The sequence below is a fragment of the Arachis stenosperma genome, chromosome 2 (genome assembly GCF_014773155.1).
Source record: "Arachis stenosperma cultivar V10309 chromosome 2, arast.V10309.gnm1.PFL2, whole genome shotgun sequence".
NCBI lineage: Eukaryota > Viridiplantae > Streptophyta > Magnoliopsida > Fabales > Fabaceae > Arachis > Arachis stenosperma.
The window spans coordinates 94,964,700-94,982,885 of NC_080378.1; the positions used below are offsets into that span (position 1 = coordinate 94,964,700).

Genomic DNA, 18,186 nt, shown 5'->3' on the forward strand with positions numbered 1-18,186 from the left:
TACAATACATCATCTCATGATGTGTGATTTGTTGTTTTACTAGTGTTAAACGGTGCGATGCACAGTTTTATAACAATAAATATTCAGATATATTAATTGATCCTAATTATATTCTAACAATCCAAGTAGTTAAAATGTACTCAGTGAGTACTCTAAATTTATACCCACGTTTATCAAATAATAACTCCACTCCTTGAATTATTATTAGCCTAATATATATATATATACTCTCAAATTTAGTCTATAAATACGCCAGCAGCGCAGTGCTTGCAACTCATATATAATGTATTGAGTAATTAACAAATATGTAGGTGTATTCGTTTATGTTTTACGACATAAAATTATTGTCTTGTTTAAGTATATAAATTTAAATTTAATACTACAGTCTTTTAATAAATTTATACATTTAAATAATTTTTTTAGATATTGAATTAAAATTTAATTATCTTTAATAATTTATCATTATAAAATTAAATATATATATATATATATATATATATATATATATATATTATATTGGTACATAAAATTGAAACATTTGAGGATAAGATTTTTTCTATATACCAGAATTTTTGGTATACAAAGAATGATTTAGTGCTAATCCATGTAGTTGTTAATGACAATGTCCTAGATGACAATGGATTAGCCATTTTTATTTTTACATTATTTTTTGTGTATTATTTTTTTTATATTACTCTACATTAGTGTGTTGAGTTTTTCTTTATTCAAAAAAAACTTTTGAAGTAACTAAGTTTTCTTTTATTTTAAAATTTTTGATTTTAATAGATTAAAGCCTAGTGAAATTCCTTCACACCATCAGAAAAGGAACCAATAACACATGCAAATGTTTGTTAACGAAAAAACAACATGCAAGGTTTTAACTGAAAAACATAAAACTTATCTAGAGTCCAAAAAATAAATTGAGGGAATGTATGTTTTAAGGGTGTTTATGGGCATTGCGCGAAGGCAGTGAAGACGTCGGAGAGAGGGAGGAAGTACATGAGGAGGCCCTCGGGGAACTGAAAGGCAACGCGCTTGGCGCCGGTATAAAGAACGCGCCGAACGCATTTGTGGACCTCGAAGTTGTAGTTGTGAGGGAGATCGGAGATGGCGGCGTTGAGGGCCGCGTCGTTGAGGATGGAATCGGGGACTCAGTTCTTCACAAACTGCTTCGGCGTTGGCTTTGGCTTAGCTTGCTCCACCTCCATCGACCAATCAACCTTCTTCCTTCTCTAATCTTCTGTAAACCCCTTTTTTTTCTTAGCCTTTCTGAAACTCACTCGGCCACCTTCTACCTTCCACACTTAAGGGTACTCACGTACAACCCGCTCAGCGGTGCGAAAAACAAAACACTAGCACCGAAGGTGGACTTGAAAATGAATTCGGTGTGGGTTGGGGAGAAGCGGAGGGAGGTGGAAGGGAAAGACAACCGTTGACGTCACCTACGGCACTTGTTGTGTCGGCGACTTCTCCGCCGCTGCACTCTCTGCCGACCTCCTCATCCATTACGGCCACAGCTGCCTTGTCCTTATCGATTCCACCACCATCCCCTGTCTCTACGTCTTTGTCGACATCAAAATCAACATTTCCCATTTGGTTGATACCGTTAAATTGAACCTCGAATCTCGCGCCCAGAACCTTGTATTAGATGGTAATTTTCAGTTTGCATTTTCAAACAGGGTTGCGAAGCCGAAATTGGAGAAATCAGGGTTTAGGGTTTTGGTACCGCAGTCCAAGCCTCTTTCGGCCGGTGAGGTTCTTGCCTGTGCTGCTCCCAAAGTTTTATTAATTGATTCGTTTAGTGAGAATCTTGAGAATAGCATTTTGGTATTTGTACCTGATGGAAGGTTTCATCTTGAGGCGATCATGATAGCTAATCTTGGGATTAAGGCTTTTAGGTATGACCCTTACATTGAGAAGAAGTTTCTGGAAGAGTATGATCACGTGGGAATAAAGGAATCTAGGAAAGGTGCAATTTTGAGAGCGGGGGAGGAAGCTCGGAATTGGGGTGTTGTTTTGGGGACTTTGGGTAGGCAAGGAAACCCTAAGATTCTGGAGAGATTGGAAAAGAATATGAAGGAAAAAGGGTTCTTTTACACTGTTTTCTTGATGTCTGAGATTAGCCCTGCAAGGATTGCATTGTTTGAGGACTCCGTGGATGCTTGGATTCAGATTTCTTGTCCTCGGTTATCGATTGATTGGGGTGATGTTTTTGGGAAACCAATGCTCAATCCCTTCAAGGTAGAGATCGAGTTGGGGGTGATACCTGGCTGGTGGGAGAAGAAAAAACTGTGTTGGTGGCAAAGCTGCAAGAAGGTTGTGAAGATTGCAGTGTAAGTTGCCAGAAGAGAGGTGATTCTTCCTCTGAGTGTAGCTGTAGAGAAGATGAAAATGAAAATGGAAAGAGTGATTTTAGTGGTGAATATCCAATGGAGTATTATTCTCAAGATGGTGGGGAGTGGAATTCCTCTTATGTGAAGAAGTCTTCTCATCCTGTAAGGAGAATTTCTGTATCTTCGGTTGCTACTAGTGTCATTTCTCAGCAGTCTTAAACTTTCTATAGGTTATAGATTTCGATATTTTCTTAGTTGCAGGATATTGGCTTTTACCTCTAAACAACATTGGATGTTTTGGGAGAAAACAGAGTATGATGTGATACAATACAATACATCATCTCATGATGTGCGATTTGTTGTTTTACTAGTGTTAAATGGTGTGATGCACAGTTTTATATTTAAAATTGACACGTTGAATCGAAAATAATATTTTATAATAACTAATTGATCCTAATTATATTCTAACAATCAAAGTAGTTAAAATGCACTCAGTGAGTACTCTAAATTTATACCCACTTTTATCAAATAATAACTCCACTCCATGAATTCTTGTTAGCATTATATATATATATATATATATTCTCAAATTTAGTCTATAAATACGCCAACAGCGCAGTGCTTGCAACTCAAATATATTGTATTGAGTAATTAACAAATACGTTAGTGTATTCGTTTATGTTTTACGACATAAAATTATTGTCTTATTTAAGTATATAAATTTAATTTTAATACTACAGACTTTTAATAAATTTATACATTTAAGTAATTTTTTAAGAGATTGAATTAAAATTTAATTATTTTTAATAATTTGATGTTATAAAATTAAATAGATATATAAATTATATTGGTACATAAAAATAAAACATTTGAGGATAGGATATTTTCTATATACCAAAATTTTTGGTATACAAAGAATGATATAGTGCTAATCCATGTAGTTGTTAATGACCATGTTGTCGATGACAATGGATTAGCCATTTTTATTTTTACATTATTTTTTGTGTATTATTTTTTTATATTACTCTACTTTAGTGTGTTGAGTTTTTCTTTATTCAAAAAAAAACATTTGAAGTACCTGAATTTTCTTTTATTTTAAAATTTTGGGTTTCAATTGATTGAAGCCTAGTGAAATCCCTTCACACCATTAGAAATGGAACCAATAACACACGCAAAAGTTTTTTAACGAAAAAACATGCAAGGTTTTAACTGAAAAAAATAAAACTTATCTAGAGTCAAAAAAATAAATTGATTTAATGTATGTTTAAAGGGTGTTTATGGTCATGGCGGCGAAAGCAGTGAAGATGTCGGAGAGAGGAAGGGAGAACATGAGGAGGCCCTCGGGAAACTGAAGGACAACATGCTTGGCACCGGGGGAAAGAATGCGCCAAACGCATTTGTAGACCTTGAAGTTGTAGTTGTGATGGCGAACGGAGATGGCGGCGTTGAGGGCCGCGTCGTTGAGGATGGAATCGAGGATTTGGTTCTTCACAAACCGCTTCGGCGTTGGCTTTGGCTTAGCTTACTCCACCTCCATCGACCAATCAACCTTCTTCCCTCTCTAATCTTCTGTAAACCTTTTTTTTTCTTAACCTTTCTGAAACTTACTCGGCCACCTTCTACCTTCCTCACTTAAGGGTACTCACGTACAACCTGTTTAGCGGCGCCAAAAATGAAACACCAGCACCGAAAGTGGGCTTGAAAACGGATTCGGTGTGGGTTGGGGAGAAGCGGAGGGAGCTGGAAGGGAAAGACAGCCGGTGATGTCACCTACGGCACTTGTTGTGTCGACAACTTCTCCGTCGATGCGCTCTCCGCCGACCTCCTCATCCACTACGGCCACAGCTGCCTTGTCCCCATCGATTCCACCACCATCCCCTGTCTCTACGTCTTCGTCGACATCAAAATTAACGTTTCCCATTTGGTTGATACCGTTAAATTGAACCTCGAATCTCGTGCCCAGAACCTCGTATTAGCTGGTACTATTCAGTTTGCCTCTGCAATTAGGGCTACAAAGCTGAAACTGGAGAAATTAGGATTTAGGGTTTTAGTACCACAATCCAAGCCTCTTTCGGCCTGTGAGGTTCTTGGCTGCACTGCTCCCAAGGCTTCATTAATGGATTCGTTTAGTGAGAATCCTGAGAATAGCATTTTGGTATTTGTACCTGATGGAAGGTTTCATCTTGAGGCGATCATGATAGCTAATCTTGGGATTAAGGCTTTTAGGTATGACCCTTACATTGAGAAGTAGTTTCTGGAAGAGTATGATGACGTGGGAATGAAGGAATCTAGGAAAGGTGCGGTTTTGAGAGTGAGGGAGGAAGCTTGGAATTGAGGTGTTGTTTTGGGGACTTTGGGTAGGCAAGGAAACCCTAAGATTCTGAAGAGATTGGAAAAGAATATGAAAGAAAAAGGGTTCCTTTACACTGTTTTCTTGATTTATGAGATTAGCCCTGCAAGGATTGCATTATTTGAGGACTCCGTGGATGATTGGATTCAGATTGCTTATCCTCGGTTATCGATTGATTGGGGTGATACTTTTAGGAAACCAGTGCTCAATCCCTTCGAGGTAGAGATCGCGTTGGGGATGATACCTGGCTGGTGGGAGAAGAAGAAAAATGTGCTGGTGGCAAAGCTGCAAGAAGGTTGTGAAGATGGTTGTGTAAGTTGCCAGAAGAGTGGTGATTCTTCCTGTGAGTGTAGCTGTGGAGAAGATGAAAATGGAAATGGAAAGAGCGATTTTGGTGATGAATATCCATTGGACTATTATTCTCAAGATGGTGGGGAGTGGAATTCCTCTCGTCCTGTAAGGTGAATTTTTGTATCTTCGGTTGCTACTAGTGCCATTTCTCAGCAGTCTTAAACTTTCTATAGGTTATAGATTTCGATATTTTCTAAGTTGCTGGATATTGGCTTTTACCTCTAAACAACATTGGATGTTTAGGGAGAAAACATAGTATGATGTGATACAATACAATACATCATCTCATGATGTGCGATTTATTGTTTTACTAGTGTTAAACGGTGTGATGCACAGTTTTATATTTAAATTTGACACGTTGAATCGAAAATAATATTTTATAATAATAAATACTCAGATATATTAATTGATTCTAATTATATTCTAACAATCAAAGTAGTTAAAATGTACTCAGTGAGTACTCCAAATTTATACCCACTTTTATCAAATAATAACTCCACTCCTTGAATTCTTGTTAGCATAATATATATATATATATATATATATATATATATATATATATATATATATATATATATATATATATATATATACTCAAATTTAGTTCATAAATACGCTAGTAGCGCACTGCTTGCAACTCATATATAATGTATTGAGTAATTAACAAATACGTTGGTGTATTCGTTTATGTTTTACGATATAAAATTTTTGTCTTATTTAAGTATATAAATTTAATTTTAATACTACAGTCTTTTAATAAATTTATACATTTAAGTAATTTTTTAAGAGATTGAATTAAAATTTAATTATTTTTAATAATTTTACATTATAAAATTAAATAGATATATAAATTATATTGGTACATAAAAATGAAACATTTGAAGATAAGATATTTTCTATATACCAGAACTTTTGGTATACAAAGAATGATTTAGTGCTAATCCATTTAGTTATTAATGACAATATCGTAGATGACAATGGATTCGCCATTTTTATTTTTACATTATTTTTCGTGTATTATTGTTTTATATTACTCTACATTAGTGTGTTGAGTTTTTCTTTATTCAAAAAAAAACTTTTGAAGTGCCTAAATTTTCTTTTATTTTAAAATTTTGGGTTTCGATAGATTGAACCCTAGTGAAATTTCTTCACACCATCAGAAAAAGAACCAATAACACATGCAAATGTTTATTAACGAAAAAACAACATTCAAGGTTTTAACTGAAAAAAATAAAACTTATCTAGAGTCAAAAAAATAAATTGAGTGAATGAATGTTTTAAGGGTGTTTATGGTAATGGCGGCGAAGGCAGTGAAAATGTCGGAGAGAGGGAGGGAGTACATGAGGAGTCCCTCGGGGAACTGAAAGGCAACGCGCTTGGCGTCGGTGGAAAGAACGCGCCGAATGCATTTGTGGACCTCGAAGTTTTAGTTGTGAGGGAGAACGGAGATGGCAGCGTTGAGGGCCGCGTCGTTGAGGATGGAATTGGGGATTTGGTTCTTCACAAACTGCTTCGGCGTTGGCTTTGGCTTAGCTTGCTCCACCTCCATCGACCAATCAACCTTCTTCCCTCTCTAATCTTCTGTAAACCCTTTTTTTCCTTAGCCTTTCTGAAACTCACTCGGCCACCTTCTACCTTTCTCACTTAAGGGTACTCACGTAAAACCCGCTTAGCGGTGCAAAAAACGAAACACCAGCACCGAAAGGGGGACTTGAAAACGAATTCGGTGTGGGTTGGGGAGAAGCGGAGGGAAGTGGAAGGGAAAGACAGCCGGTGACGTTACCTACGGCACTTGTTGTATCGGCTACTTCTCCGCCGCTGCACTCTCTGCCGACCTCGTCATCCACTATGGCCACAGCTGTCTTGTCCCTATCGATTCTACCACCATCCCCTGTCTCTACGTCTTCGTCGATATCAAAATCAATGTTTTCCATTTGGTTGATACCGTTAAATTGAACATCGAATCTCGTGCCCAAAACCTCGTATTAGCTGGTAATATTCAGTTTCCATTTGCAATTTGGGCTGCGAAGCTGAAATTGGAGAAATCAGGGTTTAGGGTTTTGGTACCGCAGTCTAAGCCTTTTTCAGCCGATGAGGTTCTTATCTGCACTGCTCCCAAGGTTTTATTAATGGAATAGTTTAGTGAGAATCCTGAGAATAGCGTTTTGGTATTTGTAGCTGATGGAATGTTTCATCTTGAGGCAATCATGATAGCTAATCTTGGGATTAAGGCTTTTAGGTATGACCCTTACATTGGGAAGTTATTTCTGTAAGAGTATGATCACGTGGGAATGAAGGAATCTAGGAAAGGTGCGATTTTGAGATTGAGGGAGGAAGCTCGGAATTGGGGTGTTATTTTGGGAACTTTGGGTAGGCAAGGGAAACCTAAGATTCTGGAGAGATTGGAAAAGAATATAAAGGAAAAAGGGTTCCTTTACACAGTTTTCTTGGTGTTTGAGATTATCCATGCAAGGATTGCATTGTTTGAGGACTCTGTGGATGCTTGGATTCAGATTGCTTGTCCTCGGTTATCAATTGAATGGGGTGATGCTTTTGGGAAACAAGTGCTCAATCCCATCGAGGCAGAGATCGCATTGGGGGTGATACCTGGCTGGTGGGAGAAGAAGAAAAATGTGTTGGTGGCAAAGGTGCAAGAAGGTTGTGAAGATGGTGGTATAAGTTGCCAAAAGAGTGGTGATTCTTCCTGTGAGTGTAGCTGTGGAGAAGATAAAAATGGAAATGGAAAGAGTGATTTTGGGGGTGAATATCCAATGGAATATTATTCTCAAGATGGTAGGGAGTGAAATTCTTCTTATGTGAAGAAGTCCTCTCCTCCTGTAAGGAGAATTTCTGTATCTTCGGTTGCTACTAGTGCCATTTCTCAGCAATCTTAAACTTTCTACAGGTTATAGATTTCGATATTTTGTTAGTTGCTGGATATTGGCTTTTGCCTCTAAACAACATTGGATGTTTAGGGAGAAAATATAGTATGATGTGATACAATACAATACATCATCTCATGATGTGCGATTTGTTGTTTTACTAGTGTTAAATGGTGCGATGCACAGTTTTATATTTAAATTTGACACGTTGAATCGAAAATAATATTTTATAATAATTAATATTCAGATATATTAATTGATCCTAATTATATTCTAACAATCAAAATAGTTAAAATGTACTCAGTGAGAACTCTAAATTTAAACCCACTTTTAATCAAATAATAACTCCAATCCTTGCATTATTGTTAGCATAAAATTATAATGTATTGAGGGTTTAGGGTTTAGTCTATAAATACGCCAGCAGCGCAGTACTTGCAACTCATATATAATGTATTGAGTAATTAACAAATATGTTGGTGTATTCATTTATGTTTTACGACATAAAATTATTGTCTTATTTAAGTATATAAATTTAATTTTAATACTACAGTCTTTTAATAAATTTATAAATTTAAATAATTTTTTAAGAGATTGAATTAAAATTTAATTATTTTTAATAATTTGACATTATAAAATTAGATAGATATATAAATTATATTGGTACATAAAAATGAAACATTTGAGGATAAGATATTTTCTATATACCTGAATTTTTGGTATACAAAGAATGATTTAGTGCTAATCCATGTAGTTGTTAATGACAATGTCGTAGATGATAATGGATTAGTCATTCTTATTTTTACATTATTTTTTGTGTATTATTTTTTTATATTACTCTTCTTTAGTGTGTTGAGTTTTTCTTTATTCAAAAAAACTTTTGAAGTACCTAAATTTACTTTTATTTTAAAATTTTGGATTTCAATAGATTGAAGCCTAGTGAAATCCCTTCACACCATCAGAAAAGGAATCAATAATACATGCAAATGTTTGTTAACGAAAAAACAAAATGGAAGGTTTTAACTGGAAAAAATAAAACTTATCTAGAGACAAAAAAAATAAATTGAGTGAATGTATGTTTTAAGGGTGTTTACGGTCATGGCGGCGAAGGCAGTGAAGATGTCGGAGAGAGAGAGAGGGAGTACCTGAGGAGGCCCTCGGGAAACTGAAAGGCAACGCGCTTGGCGCCGGTGGAAAGAACGTGCCAAACACATTTGTGGACCTCAAAGTTGTAGTTGTGAGAGAGAACGGAGATGGCGGCGTTGAGGGCCGCGTCGTTGAGGATGGAATCGAGGATTTGTTTCTTCACAAACTGCTTCGACGTTGGCTTTGGCTTAGCTTGCTCCACCTCCATCGACCAATCAACCTTCTTCCATCTCTAGTCTTCTGTAAACCTTTTTTTTCTTAGCCTTTCTGAAACTCACTCGGCCACCTTCTACCCTCCTCACTTAAGGGTACTCACGTACAACCCGCTCAGCGGCACCAAAAACAAAACATCAGCACCGAAAGTGGACTTGAAAACGGATTCGGTGTGGGTTTGGGAGAAGCGGAGGGAGGTGGAAGGGAAAGACAGTCGGTGACGTCACTTACCGTTTGTTGTGTCGACGACTTCTCCGCCACTGTGCTCTCCGCCGACCTCCTCATCCACTACGGCCACAGCTGCCTTGTCCTCATCGATTCCACCACCATCCCCTGTCTCTATGACTTCGTCGACATCAAAATTGCCGTTTCCCATTTGGTTGATACCATTAAATTAAACCTTGAATATCGTGCCCAGAACCTCGTATTAGGTTGTACTATTTAGTTTGCCTCTGCAATTAGGGCTGTGAAGTCAGAATTGGAGAAATCAGGGTTTAGGGTTCTGGTATCGCAATCCAAGCCTCTTTTGGCCGGTGAGATTGTTGGTTGCACTGCTCCCAAGGTTTCATTAATGGATTCGTTTACTGAGAATTCTGAGAATAGCATTTTGGTATTTGTAGCGGATGGAAGGTTTCATCTTGAGGCGATCATGATAGCTAATCCTGGGATTAAGGCTTTTAGGTATGACCCTTACATTGGGAAGTTGTTTCTAGAAGAGTATGATCACGTAGGAATGAAGGAATCTAGGAAAGGTGCAATTTGTAGAGCGAGGTAGGAAGCTCGGAATAGGGGTGTTATTTTGGGGACTTTGGGTAGGCAAGGGAACCCTAAGATTCTGGAGAGATTTGAAAAGAATATGAAGAAAAAAGCATTCCTTTACACTGTTTTCTTGATGTCTGAGATTAGCCCTGCAAGGATTGCATTGTTTGAGGACTCCGTGGATGCTTGGATTCTAATTGCTTGTCTTCAATTATCGATTGATTGGGGTGATGCTTTTGGGAAACCAGTGCTCAATCCCTTCGAGGCAGAGATCGCATTTGGGGTGATACCTGGCTGGTGGGAGAAGAAGAAAAATATGTTGGTGGCAAAGGTGTAGGAAGGTTGTGAAGATGTGGTCTAAGTTGCTAGAAGAGTGGTGATTCTTCCTGTCAGTGTAACTGTGGAGAAGATGAAAATGGAAATGAAAAGAGCGATTTTGGTGGTGAATATCCAATGGACTATTATTCTCGAGATGGTGGGGAGTGGAATTCCTCTTATGTGAAGAAGTCCTCTGGTCCTGTAAGGAGAATTTCTGTATCTTCGATTGCTACTAGTGCCATTTATCAACAGTCTTAAACTTTCAATAGGTTATAGATTTCCATATTTTGTTAGTTACTAGATATTGGCTTTTGCCTCTAAACAACATTGGATGTTTAGGGAGAAAACATAGTATGATATGATACAATACAATACATCATCTCATGATGTGCGATTTGTTATTTTACTAGTATTAAACGGTGCGATGCACAGTTTTATATTTAAATTTGACACGTTGAATCGAAAATAATATTTTATAATAATAAATATTCAGATATACTAATTGATCCTAATTATATTCTAACAATCAAAATAGTTAAAATGTACTCAGTGAGAACTCTAAATTTAAACCCACTTTTAATCAAATAATAACTCCAATCCTTGAATTATAGTTAGCATAAAATTATAATGTATTGAGGATTTAGGGTTTAGTCTATAAATACGCCAACAGCGCAGTACTTGCAACTCATATATAATGTATTGAGTAATTAACAAATATATTGGTGTATTCGTTTATGTTTTACGACATAAAATTATTGTCTTAGTTAAGTATATAAATTTAATTTTAATACTACAGTCTTTTAATAAATTTATAAATTTAAATAATTTTTTAAGAGATTAAATTAAAATTTAATTATTTTTAATAACTTGACATTATAAAATTAAATAGATATATAAATTATATTGGTACATAAAAATGAAACATTTGAGGATAAGATATTTTCTATATACCAGAATTTTTGGTATACAAAGAATGATTTAGTGCTAATCCATGTAGTTGTTAATGACAATATCGTAGATGACAATAGATTAGCCATTCTTATTTTTACATTATTTTTTGTGTATTATTTTTTTATATTACTCTACTTTGATGTGTGTTGAGTTTTTCTTTATTCAAAAAAACTTTTTAAGTTCCTAAATTTACTTTTATTTTAAAATTTTGGATTTCAATAGATTGAAGCCTAGTGAAATCCCTTCACACCATCAGAAAAGGAATCAATAACACATGCAAATGTTTGTTAACGAAAAAATAACATGGAAGATTTTAACTGGAAAAAATAAAACTTATCTAGAGTCAAAAAAAATAAATTGAGTGAATGTATGTTTTAAGGGTGTTTATGGTCATGGCGGCGAAGGCAGTGAAGATGTCGGAGAGAGAGAGGGAGTACATGAAGAGGCCCTCGGGAAACTGAAGAGCAATGCGCTTGGCGCCGGTGGAAAGAACGTGCCAAACGCATTTGTGGACCTCGAAGTTGTAGTTGTGAGGGAGAACAGAGATGGCGGCGTTGAGGGCTGCATCGTTGAGGATGGAATCGAGGATTTGTTTCTTCACAAACTGCTTCGGCGTTGGCTTTGGCTTAGCTTGCTCTACCTCCATCGACCAATCAACCTTCTTCAATCTCTAGTCTTCTGTAAACCCTTTTTTTCTTAGCCTTTCTGAAACTCACTCGGCCACCATCTACCCTCCTCACTTAAGGGTACTCACGTACAACCCGCTCAGCGGCACCAAAAACAAAACACCAGCACCGAAAGTGGACTTGAAAACGGATTCGGTGTGGGTTTAGGAGAAGCGGCGGGAGGTGGAAGGGAAAGACAGCCGGTGACGTCACCTACCGCTTGTTGTGTCGACGACTTCTCCGCCGCTATGCTCTCTGCCGACCTCCTCATCTACTACGGCCATAGCTGCCTTGTCCTCATCGATTCCACCACCATCCTTTGTCTCTACGACTTCGTCAACATCAAAATCAATGTTTCCCATTTGGTTGATACCATTAAATTGAACCTTGAATCTCGTGTCCAAAACCTCGTATTAGGTTGTACTATTTAGTTTGCATCTGCAATTAGGGCTGCAAAGTTGGAATTGGAGAAATCAGGGTTTAGGGTTCTGGTACCGCAATCCAAGCCTCTTTTGGCCGGTAAGGTTCTTGGCTGCACTGCTCCCAAGGTTTCATTAATGGATTCGTTTACTGAGAATCCTGAGAATAGCATTTTGGTATTTGTAGCTGATGGAAGATTTCATCTTGAGGCGATCATGATAGCTAATCCTAGGATTAAGGCTTTTAGGTATGACCTTTACATTGGGAATTTGTTTCTGGAAGAGTATGATCACGTGGGAATGAAGGAATCTAGGAAAGGTGCAATTTTGAGAGCGAGAGAGGAAGCTCGGAATTGGGGTGTTGTTTTGGAAGCTTTGGGTAGGCAAGAAAACCATAAGATTCTGGAGAGATTGGAAAAGAATATGAAGGAAAAAGGGTTCATTTACACTATTTTCTTGATGTCTGAGATTTTCCCTGCAAGGATTGCATTGTTTGAGGACTCCGCGGATGCTTGGATTCAGATTGCTTGTCCTCGGTTATCGATTGATTGGGGTGATGCTTTTGGGAAACCAGTGCTCAATCCCTTCGATGCAGAGATCACAGTGGAGGTGATACCTTGCTGGTGGGAGAAGAAAAATGTTTTGGGGGCAAAGGTGCAGGAAGGTTGTGAAGATGGTGGTCTAAGTTGCCAGAAGTTTGGTGATTCTTCCTTTGAGTGTAGTTGTGGAGAAGATGAAAATGGAAATAGAAATAGCAATTTTGGTGGTGAATATCCAATGGACTATTATTCTCAAGATGGTGGGGGAGTGGAATTCCTCTTATGTGAAGAAGTCCTCTGGTCCTGTAAGGAGAATTTCTGTATCTTCGGTTGCTACTAGTGCCATTTCTCAACAGTCTTAAACTTTTAATAGGTTATAGATTTCCATATTTTGTTAGTTACTAGATATTGGATTTTGCCTCTAAACAACATTGGATGTTTAGGGAGAAAACATAGTATGATGTTATACAATACAATACATCATTTCATGATGTGCGATTTGTTATTTTACTAGTGTTAAACGGTGCGATGCACAGTTTTATATTTAAATTTGACACGTTGAATCGAAAATAATATTTTATAATAATAAATATTCAGATATACTAATTGATCCTAATTATATTCTAACAATCATAGTTAAAATGTACTCAGTGAGTACTCTAAATTTATACCCACTTTTATCAAATAATAACTGATGAGCGGATAATTTGTACGCTTTTTGGCATTGTTTTTAGTATGTTTTTAGTATGTTTTAGTTAGTTTTTAGTATATTTTTATTAGTTTTTAGTTAAAATTCACTTTTCTGGACTTTACTATGAGTTTGTGTATTTTTCTATGATTTCAGGTATTTTCTGGCTGAAATTGAGGGACCTGAGCAAAAATCTGATTCAAAGGCTGAAAAGGACTGCAGATGCTGTTGGATTCTGACCTCCCTGCACTCGAAGTGGATTTTCTAGAGCTATAGAAGCCCAATTGGCGCGCTCTCAATGGCGTTGGAAAGTAGACATCCTGGGCTTTCCAGCAATGTATAATAGTCCATACTTTGCTCGAGATTTGATGGCCCAAATCGGCGTTCCAAATCAGCCAAGAATGCCCGGCGTTAAACGCCGAAACTGGCACAAGAATGGGAGTTAAACGCCCAAACTGGCACAAAAGCTGGCGTTTAACTCCAAGAGAAGTCTCTACACGTAAATGCTTCAATGCTCAGTCCAAGCACACACCAAGTGGGCCCGGAAGTGGATTTTTATGTCATTTACTCATCTTTGTAAACCCTAGGCTACTAGTTCTCTACAAATAGGACATTTTGTTATTGTATTTTCATCTTTGGATCTTTGATCATCTTTAGATCTTTGAATCTTTTGATCCTTGATCATTTGGAGTCTTTTGATCATGTATTGGGAAGCTGGCCATTCGGCCATGCCTAGACCTTGTTCTTATGTATTTTCAACGGTGGAGTTTCTACACACCATAGATTAAGGTGTGGAGCTCTGCTGTACCTCGAGTATTAATGCAATTACTATTGTTCTTCTATTCAATTCATCTTGTTCTTATTCCAAGATATTCATTCGCACTCAAGAACTTGATGAATGTGATGATTATGTGACGCTCATCATCATTCTCACTTATGAACGCGTGCCTGACAACCACTCCCGTTCTACAAGCAAACAAGGCTTGAATGTTTATCTCTTGGATTCCTTAATCGGAATCTTCGTGGTATAAGCTAGAATTGATGGCGGCATTCAAGAGAATCTGGAAGGTCTAAATCTTGTCTGTGGTATTCTGAGTAGGATTCAATGATTGAATGACTGTGACGAGCTTCAAACTCCTGAAGGCTGGGCGTTAGTGACAGATGCAAAAGAATCAATGGATTCTACTCCAACCTGATTGAGAACCGACAGATGAATAGCCGTGCCGTGACAGGGTGCGTTGAACATTTTCACTGAGAGGACGGGACTGTAGCCACTGACAACGGTGATGCCCAACATACAGCTTGCCATGGAAAGGAGTAAGAAGGATTGGATGAAGACAGTAGGAAAGCAGAGAGACGGAAGGGACAAAGCATCTCCATTCGCTTATTTGAAATTCTCACCAATGAAATACATAAGTATCTCTATCTTTATTCTATGCGTTATTCATATATCATCCATAACCATTTGAATCTGCCTGACTGAGATTTACAAGGTGACCATAGCTTGCTTCATACCAACAATCTCTGTGGGATCGACCCTTACTCGCGTAAGGTTTATTACTTGGACGACCCAGTGCACTTGCTGGTTAGTTGTGCGAAGTTGTGATAAAGAGTTGAGACTACAATGAGCGTACCATGTTGATGGCGCCATTGATGATCATAATTTCGTGCACCAAGTTTTTGGCGCCGTTGCCGGGGATTGTTGAGTTTGGATAACTGACGGTTCATCTTGTTGCTTAGATTAGGTATTTTTTTTTCAGAGTTCTTAAGAATGAATTCTAGTGTTTCAAGGTGATGTTCTTATCATCACCAAAGCTGATTGATTCTCATCAATTTAGCTCTTGAATGCAATGTCCTGCTGAAGCTTGGCTAGCCATGTCTAATTCCTTTAGACTAAAGCTTTAGACTAACATTGCATGATTCCTGGAACTCTCATTAAGAATTTTGATACATTTATTTTCTTTTCCACTTAATTTTCGAAAAATCCAAAAAAATTACAAAATCATAAAAACAAAAAATATTTCTTGTTTGAGTATAGTGTCTCATTTTAAGTTGGGTGTCAATTGCATGTTTCTGTTCTTCTTGCATTTTTCGAATTCATGCATGTGTCTTCATTAATCTTCAAGTTGTTCTTGATGATTTCCTTGTTCTGATTTTTAAATTCTCTTGTCTTGAGTGTTTTGTTATGTCAATGGTATACAAACTGCTAAGTTTGGTGTCTTGCATGCATTGTTATTTGATTTTAGTTGCATTTTGATTATTCCTCATTATAAAAAAAATCCAAAAATATTTTTAATTTGTGTCTTTTCAAGTCAATAATACAGAGAATTGAAGATTCAGAACATACAGCAGAGGAATTACACAGAAAAAGGCTGGGCATTCAAAATGCCCAGTGAGGAAGGCAGACTGGCGTTTAAACGCCAGCCAGGGTGCCTGGCTGGGCGTTTAACGCCCAAAAGGGTAGTGCTTTGGGCGTTAAACGCCAGAATGTGCACCATTCTGGGCGTTTAACGCCAGGATGGCACAAGAGGGAAGATTTTGTTTTCAAATCAAATTTTTTTAAGTTTTCAAAATTTTTCAAAATCAAATCTTTTTCAAATCATATCTTTTCAATCATATGTTTTCAAAATCAATTTCTTTCCTTTTTCAAAAATACTTGCTATCAATTAATGATTTGATTCAACATTTCAAGTATGTTGCCTTTTCTGTTGAGAAAGGTTTAATGTTTGAATCATATCTTTTCTTGTTAGCCAAGTCATTAATTTTCAAAATCAAATCTTTTTAAATTATTTTTCAATTCATATCTTCTCAATCACATCTTTTTAAAACCATAACTTTTAACACATCTTTTTAATAACATCTTTTTCAAAATAGTTTTCAATCATATCTTTTTGATTTCTTATTTCAAAATCTTTTTCAAAAATCACTTGATTTCTTTTCCACTCTTAGTTTTCGAAAATCAATTAAAGTTTTTCAAAATATTTTTAAAATCTTTTTAATTTATTTTCGAAAATTTCTTCCCCTCTTCTCACATCCTTCTATTTATGGACTAACACTATTCCTCAAAGAACAATTCGAACTCCATCTCTCTTGATAAGTTCGAATTCTTCTACCTCTTCCTTCTATTTTTCATTTCCACTGACACCTCAAGGAATCTCTATACTGTGACATAGAGGATTCCATATTTTCTTATTCTCTTCTCTTTCATATGAGCAGGAGCAAAGACAAAAGTATTCTTGTTGAGGCTGACCCTGAACCTGAAAGGACCTTGAAGCGAAAGCTAAGAGAAGCTAAGGCACAACTCTCTGTAGAGGACCTAACAGAAATCTTCAAAGAAGAAGAACCCATGGCAGCCGAAAACAACAATAATGCCAACAATGCAAGGAAGGTGCTGGGTGACTTTACTGCACCTACTCCCGACTTCTATGGGAGAAGCATCTCTATCCCTGCCATTAGAGCAAACAACTTTGAGCTTAAGCCTCAATTAGTTTCTCTAATGCAACAGAATTGCAAGTTCCATGGACTTCCATTGGAAGATCCTCATCAGTTTCTAGCTGAGTTCTTGCAAATCTGTGACACTGTCAAGACTAATGGGGTTGACCCTGAGGTCTACAGACTTATGCTATTCCCTTTTGCTGTAAGAGACAGAGCTAGGATATGGTTGGACTCACAACCTAAAGAAAGCCTGAACTCTTGGGAAAAGCTAATCAATGCCTTCTTGGCAAAGTTCTTTCCACCTCAAAAATTGAGTAAGCTTAGAGTGGAAGTCCAAACCTTCAGACAGAAGGAAGGAGAATCCCTCTATGAAGCTTGGAAAAGATATAAACAATTGATCAGAAAGTGTCCCTCTGACATGCTTTCTGGAGCATCATAGGTATCTTCTATGATGGTCTGTCTGAACTGTCCAAGATGTCTTTGGATAGCTCTGCTGAAGGATCTCTTCATCTGAAGAAGACGCCTACAGAAGCTCAAGAACTAATTGAAATGGTTGCAAATAACCAATTCATGTACACTTCTGAAAGGAATCCTGTGAACAATGGGACGAATCAGAAGAAAGGAGTTCTTGAGATTGATACTCTGAATGCCATATTGGCTCAGAACAAGATATTGACTCAGCAAGTCAATTTGATTTCTCAAAGTCTGTCTGGAATGCAAAATGCACCAGGCAGTACTAAGGATGCTTCATCTGAAGAAGAAGCTTATGATCCTGAGAACCCTTTAATGGAAGAGGTGAATTACATAGGAGAACCCTATGGAAACACCTATAATTCTTCATGGAGAAATCATCCAAATTTCTCATGGAAGGATCAATAGAGACCTCAACAAGGTTTCAACAATAATAATGGTGGAAGAAACAGGTTTAGCAATGGCAAGCCTTTTCTATCATCTTCTCAGCAACAGACAGAGAATTCTAAGTAGAACCACTCTGACTTAGCAACCATGGTCTCTGATATAATCAAAACCACTCAAAGTTTCATGACTGAAACAAGGTCCTCCATTAGAAACTTGGAGGCACAAGTGGGATAGCTGAGCAAGAAAATTACTGAACTCCCTCCTAGTACTCTTCCAAGCAAT

The 18,186-nt window shown here is 37.2% G+C and overlaps 5 pseudogenes; all 5 read left to right on the forward strand.

The window, feature by feature from the left end:
* Positions 1-867: 867 nt before the first annotated feature.
* LOC130963198 (uncharacterized) lies at positions 868-2,552 on the forward strand (annotated as a pseudogene).
* Positions 2,553-3,486: 934 nt separating this feature from the next.
* Positions 3,487-5,148, forward strand: LOC130963199 (uncharacterized; annotated as a pseudogene).
* Positions 5,149-6,212: 1,064 nt separating this feature from the next.
* Positions 6,213-7,928, forward strand: LOC130963200 (uncharacterized; annotated as a pseudogene).
* Positions 7,929-9,011: 1,083 nt separating this feature from the next.
* On the forward strand, positions 9,012-10,607 carry LOC130963201 (uncharacterized; annotated as a pseudogene).
* A 282-nt stretch (positions 10,608-10,889) lies between these two features.
* On the forward strand, positions 10,890-13,285 carry LOC130963203 (uncharacterized; annotated as a pseudogene).
* The last annotated feature ends 4,901 nt before the right edge of the window (positions 13,286-18,186 follow it).